This window comes from Jaculus jaculus, chromosome X (genome assembly GCF_020740685.1).
Source record: "Jaculus jaculus isolate mJacJac1 chromosome X, mJacJac1.mat.Y.cur, whole genome shotgun sequence".
NCBI classification, from domain to species: domain Eukaryota; kingdom Metazoa; phylum Chordata; class Mammalia; order Rodentia; family Dipodidae; genus Jaculus; species Jaculus jaculus.
Window position 1 is genome coordinate 87,490,957 of NC_059125.1, and position 7,278 is coordinate 87,498,234.

A 7,278-nucleotide genomic window follows, 5' to 3' on the forward strand; every position below is an offset into this window, starting at 1 on the left:
GTCTTTCCACTTCAAAAGGAGAGTTTAAAGAGACTACAAAAGCTCATTCCACACTACCTAAGAGAGATCTAAAAATCCCTTGTGGTATAATTTAGCATATGCAAATATTTATCTTACTATTCACTAATGGCTACTTGGCCCATGCACTTAGTTAAATTTTAATTTGGATTGAAATCCTACCATCCAACTTACAGTCTATACTAATATTTCTCAAACCTTTCATCTTGGGAACATTTTACAATATTAAAATGATTGAGAAATTTAATGAAGTTTTGTTTATGTGGTATGTACCTATTACCATATAAGTACTATTAGAAGTTAAAATGAGAATGTTTCTAGCTTTCCTTTTTAAGTCACTTAAAATAATACATATATATTACCCTGCACATAAAATATTACATTTTAAGAAAAAAATAAAAAAGTGAGAAGAGTGACATTGAACTGTATTTTTCAAAATTCTTTGTAGTCTGGCTGGAAACATGAGTGCTGGATTCTGATATTTGCTTTTGAATTAATTCTCTTGTGTTAGGTTGTTTTGTTGATATATGTATCTATCTTCTATCTATCTATCTATCTATCTATCTATCTATATCATATGACCTTAAAAGACTTATTTATAAATGGGTGGAAAGTTGATTATAACCCTTTTCAGAGAATTGTGAATCTTCATCTTTGAGATTAGATCAAATCTCTCTAAGTGGTAGTTCTTTAAAGAATGTTCATAATGAGGAATTAACAAAAAAATTCAAATCCATTCATGTATTTTTCAAAATTGAATATTATGTTATGGTGCTTTTGGTAGCCCTTGTTTGCATAAGACCTTCATGTTCATTCTCATGCTTAATCTGTGGCCTCCTCTAGTAGGACAATTGTACTCCTCTTAAGTTTTAAGTCTTCTTTGGCTTTATCTTCTGTTATATTTCACTGATTCTAGCCAGTAAAAAAGAAATGTCTCTGTTTTTAAGAGCTTGTGTGGGAGCAGGAGTTGTAGTGAAGTGGTATATTTACCCAGTATTCTCAAAGCCCTGGGTTCAATCTCAAGACTTAAGGCAAAAATGTTTCATATGATTACATTGTTCCCACCTGGATAATTCAAGAGGATATCCAAGTTTTATACCACAAAGCCTTAATGAACATCTACAAAGACCCCATTGCTATGTTATGGTTTATACATGAGTTGTACCCCCATAAGTTCCTGAATTTGGACATTTGGTTTGCAGCTAGTGATACTATTTTGAGAGAAAAAATACATAAATAAATAATCATATTTAAGCTCACATAGCAGTATTGCTCTCACGTTTGAACAAAGAAACTTCTTTACACAGATGGCAGTAATTACTGGGGATACTCAAAACTCACCAACATGATGAGAAGTGACATTTAAACAATTAAAAACTCATTATTAAATGAGACATCTCTATCACCTCCTCCAAGGCTTACAGAACATTGTTCAAGAGAGGGTAGAAAGAATGTAAGAGCCAGAGGATGAAGAGGAGTGCTTTGGAACATTGTATTCTGGACATGAACCAGACATTGCATTCATCACTTCAAGCAGCTATTGTTACCTGCAAGTTATTAGGCCCATCGACACGCCATCATGGATGATGAAGGAAGACAAAAAGAAACATGAGAAACATACTAAACTAGGAAAAGGACTGGTTGGAGAGAGGGAAGGGTACAGTTGAAGGGATAAGGGAGTGGGGAGATAAGAGAATGACGGAATGGGGCTATATAAAACATTATACATATAAAATAGTAAATAAAATTTTGAGAGTTGCCACATATCAAAACAGTCTACCTTAGGACTGACGAGATAGCTTAGCAGTTAAGTGCTTTCCTGTGAAGCCTAAGGACCCTTGTTCAAGGCTTGATTCCCCAGGACCCACGCTAGCCAAATGCACAAGGGAGCACATGCATCTGGACTTTGTTTGCATTGGCTGGAGGCCCTGGAGCGCCCATTCTCTCTCTATATATGTCTGTCTCATTCTCTCTTTGTCTGTCATTCTCAAATAAATAAATAAAAATAAACAAAAAATAATCTACTTTAACTAATAATCCATCTTATGGTATGTTTTCTTTCCACCTATTAATGTATAAAACTAAAGAAACAAGTCATCAATCTTGATGTACAAAGGTAGGACATGTATAAGTTAATACACAGAGAATACATATTCTAATTTAAAGTTGAATAAGTAGAAACATATAAAGGAAAGTAGAGTTACTTGTCTGTACCCATTCTGAAATTCAGCAAGGAAAACTCCACAGGGCATCAAAGCTGTAGGAATATCTGCTGTGTTTTATGCCCTCTTTGTCATGATCATGAGATACAGCATATGTTGGTGATGGTGCACTCTTTCTAGGTTGCCTTCTTCCAGTAGAATTTTACAGGTGCTTTTCATCTGTTCACATCCTATATATTCCAGCCATCATCATTTCTGAAAAAATAATTCATTAGAAGGAAAGTGAAAATCTTGAAATATATGGATACATACATATGACTTAGCTATCTCTCAACAAAGATGTCAAAATATTGAATAGTGACCAAAAAGGACCTCTTCCTTAAAGCATAGTGGGTTAAGCAGATAACTACATGCAAAGAATGTGGTTTCCTCACACCACATATAAAAAAATAATTCAACAAGTATCAAATACCTAAACTAAAATTATTTGATTATTTGAGTACACAGAAATAAGTCTTTTCTCACAAAATAGAGGGAAAGTGAAGATTGCTTCTGACATCCTGACATTTCATTCTGCTGCAGACTTGTCAGCTTTATTCTTGCCTTAAACAGCTCTGGCAGATGAAAGGACAAGTGGCAAATAACCAAGTTTTAGGGGATGAAGATACATTTATTAGCTTTATTGGGGTGACTCTTTTATAAATGACTACCTATGACATACATTGGTTTTATACTTTTAATATAGTTTAAAGTTCCATAAATCAATACACTTGTTATGATTTTTAAAATAAAAAACATATATTTTTAAGTGGTAAATGGTTTATTCTGGAAGGCACATCTGTGCTCTGTGTGACCAAGAGAAGGTACCAAACTGGACTTTCTTCCCTTATGAGGGAATAATAGAACTGGGAGCATACTTTGAACATCCTGCCATTTCTCTATACACTGTCAGACAGACCAAATTAATCTTTACAATATATGAAGCATTTGAGCCTATGGTACTGATGCAGGATTTGGGAGTCCAGGAAGGGACTCCCATAATTTATGAACCCCAAGTTTTGAGTTCTGTCCTACCTTTAATAAAGAATTTCTAAAGATGGACTGAACAAGGATAGATTATTAATTATTATATTTGTTTAGGTGGAAATCTCAAATTGTGGGGTTTAGTCTGGTTGAGAGGGGAAGCCGCTCATGTATATCTGCACAGAGCTGAAAGGGAAACCAGGGACACACATACACATACACACATGTTTGGAGGGCCCAGAGAGAGGGAGGGGCGGTAGGACAAAGCTATAGCCTTTATAATATCAGGTTCAGGTAAGCAAGGAGAAGACCCAATTGGCTAGTAACTTTGGAGGATGGACCTGAGGGTCAGCCCACTTGGGCCAACCCACTCAAGTAGGGCACTAGACTGTGGGCAGCAGGGGTGCTGTAGATAAGTCTCAATCAAACACAAGTTCCATTTCTGCCAGGACTTCTCTTCTTGTTACAGGGCAATCGTGGGATGCCAGTTGGAACCTCCTGGTTCTCTTTAAGCTTCCTAACCCTAACTGAAACTGCCTAAAATAGCTAGCTTTCTCCTTTATTCCTTCAGTATTGTTTGATGGTTAAGGCTAGACAGAAATGAAGAGGTGAAAGATACTATGCTTTTTACAAAATGGGTAAACAGGATTCAGATGATTCATGAAACCTCAGCCTTTTCCATAGGGAAAGAGGGAAGGATTAGAAGATGCTTCTGGTATACTATCCTGTATAATAGCAGTCAGAACTCAGGAAGCAAGAGATAATGAGGCTCTTCAAAGACAAAGAAATAACAAAGCAAAGCAAAACAAAACAAAACTGTAAATCATTCTAATTAGGAATCTAGACTTTTAAGAAGAAATCTCTAGACTACAAAAAATCCATTAGAACTAGTAAATGAGTTCAGTGAAGATAGTGGATACAAGATGAACATACAAAATAACCACTCTATACCCCTTGATTAGATATAACAACTATATGTCAAAACTTTATTTTTTCTTAATAGAATTCAAAAATACACAAAACCAAAATTGGTTGTGTTTCTATATAGTAACAACAAACTATTCCCAAATTTAAAAGGATAAAAATTCTTCAGAATAAAGAGCCGTACAAATGAAAAGCATGTTCTGTATATTGAAAACTACACAATAATGATAACAGAAAAATCTAAAGACATAAATAAATTGAAATGTAAAATATAAGAGAAATTGTGTGGTGGTTTGATACAGGTGACCCCCATAAACTTAGGTGTTCTGAATGCTATTTTCCCAGCTGATAGAGATTTGGGGATTAACTCCTCTTGGAGGGAGTATATTGTTATGGGAGGGCTTATGCTTATTATACCCAGTTTCCCCATGCCAGTGTTTGGCACACTCTTCTGTTGCTATTTTCCATCTTATGTTGGCCAGGGGGTGATGTCCACCCTCTGCTCATGTCATCATTTTCCCCAGGCATCATGGAGCTTCCCTCAAGCCTATAAGCCAAAATAAACCTCTTTTTCCCAGAAGCTGCTCTTGGTTGGGTGATTTTTACCAACAATGCAAACCGGACTGCAACAGTATAATGGTATCTGAAGTGGGGTTGCTGCTAAACACTTGACTGTGTGGCTTTGACCTTTTGGAGGTTATTTTCAAGAGGAATGTGGAAGAATGTGAAATGTTAGCCTAAGAGATGCCCTGCTGTGCTATAAGTACAGCTTGATGGAATATTCTGGTCAGAGCTGAAAGACCTGAATGCAGTAAAAACTATGTATTGTGAGGGTTGGCTTATGAGGGTGAGAAAGAGCTTTGCCTGGACTGGGCTACCAGTTTGTATGGGAAGGTTGCTATTATGCCTGGGTACTGAGAAGTTGTGAAGAGTTGCTTTGTATAGTAGTGAAAAATAGGGCCTCACTATAAAAATAGTAAGGCCATTTTCTTTTAAAAGTTAAATTGTGATTACCATACTGTCGAACAATTTCACTTCATGAATTGGAATAATGATCCCAGTGAGAGATATCTGAACCCCTATATATAGCTTGTAGCATTACTTATGGCACCCCAGGTAGATAAAAAATCCAAATGCTCAATAAAAATCAATTATTTTTAAGAATATCACTACAATGGAATGTCATTTGGCTTTCAAAAAACTTAGATGAACCTGAATGTCATTATGTTAAGTGTCACTGAGGGGTCACTACTGGGTAAATTATTTTACATTGAGTGTGTAAACTAGTTAAACTCTTAAGAATAAGGAATAGCATGTTTGTTACAGGGGTCAAAATGGCATGATAATTAAGAGTATTGCTCAATAAGTATACTTTTTCATTTATGTGTGATGAATGAATTCAAGGGCTCTGCTGTACAACACTGTGCTTAGAACTAATAGTACTTCATTGCATATGTTAAACTTGATTAAGGGCTGGAGAGATGGTTTATCAGATAAGGTGCTTGCTTACAAAGCTAAAGGACCCAGGTTTGATTTCCAAGGATCCACATAAGGTAGATGCACAAGGTGGCACATGCACTTGGAGTTCTTTTGCAGTGGTTAGAGGCCTGGGTGTACCCATTCTTTCCCCCTCTCTCTCTTTTTTTCTCTGCCTTTCTCTTTCTTTCTCTCTCTCTCACAAATAAATAATTTTTAAGAAAATAAATGTGTTTATATTCTCTTAGATTTTGATTATATGAAATCCTCTGGTTTTGGACAATGGAATACTCAGGAGCCATAGATCATTGTTAGAAAATTTTCAGTGCCAGGGATGGGATACCTCCAGTGAGTTGTTGGCCAGGGAGGTCCCTGATGCTCCCAAAACATTATAGGCCATTGCAGAGGCCCTTGGTTTCCCACCAGGAATCAATGGTAAAACCCTATTGCTGAAGATTTCACATACTTGGGCTGTGAGGCGACTGAGAAATCCTACTGAAACTGAGCTGATAACTTCCTCCATGTAGACCAGCTGACAGAAAACTGGAAGAACCCATTCTACATGCAGCTCAATGGGAGAAAGAGATAATATCAGTGAAGATACTCAACTGTGGACACTGCAAGCCTTATAATTGGCCATGCAGGTCAAATGAGCCAGTGGGTGCCATGGTGGCACATCTGTCATGCTAGAAACCAACTGTCCTCCAATTGGACTGGAGGACTGGTCCATGGGAGGGAATACATCCCTGATACTGAAAACTGAAAACAGGGGTATTCATGAGCCCTAGGGGTGTAACATCTGCTGATGTCTGGATAAATGTGTATACTATACTTACCAAACAGCTCAGTAAGCACTTCTCTTAATATCCATACCCTTATATTTACCCTTATATTAATGCTACTCCCACTTTGGGTAGAGAATCTTCTCTTTTCAGATGGCAGTGACCTTGGGATGACTCAAAAGGTATCATAGTCCTGGAAAGAAGTGACTGAAGTACTAACATCTCAATGACACCTTCCACAGCTCAGGGTCTAATGTGGAAGAGGTGGCAGAAAGAATGTAAGAGCCAAAGGAAGAGTAGGACTCCTTACAATGTGCTCCTTCCAGACACAAAACGGCCTGGATATCCATGACCTCACAGTGCCTGATACCACCTACACAAGACCATCATAAGAGGAGGAAAAGATGATGACATCAAAATAAAAGAGACTGATTGAGATGAGGAGGGGATATGATGGACAATGGAATTTCAAAGGGGAAAGTATTGGGTGGGGGAGTGTATTACCATGGGATATATTTTATAATCATGGAAGATGTTAATAAAAATTGTGCTAAAAAAGAAACTTAGTTAAGAACTGAGATCTCATGCTAGTTATTTTTAAACAAAAATGGGATACTATTTATAAAGAGAATGTTTACAATTAAGAAGTTCAGAAAATAAGAATTATGGGAGGGCTGGAGAGATGGCTTAGCAGTTAAGCGCTTGCCTGTGAAGCCTAAGGACCCCGGTTTGAGGCTGAATTCCCCAGGTCCCAAGTTAGCCAGATGCACAAGGGGGCACACGCATCTGGAGTTCGTTTGCAGTGGCTGGAAGCCCTGGTGCGCCCGTTCTCTCTCTTTCATCTATCTGTCTTTCTCTCTGTGTCTGTCACTCTCAAATAAATAAATAAAAAA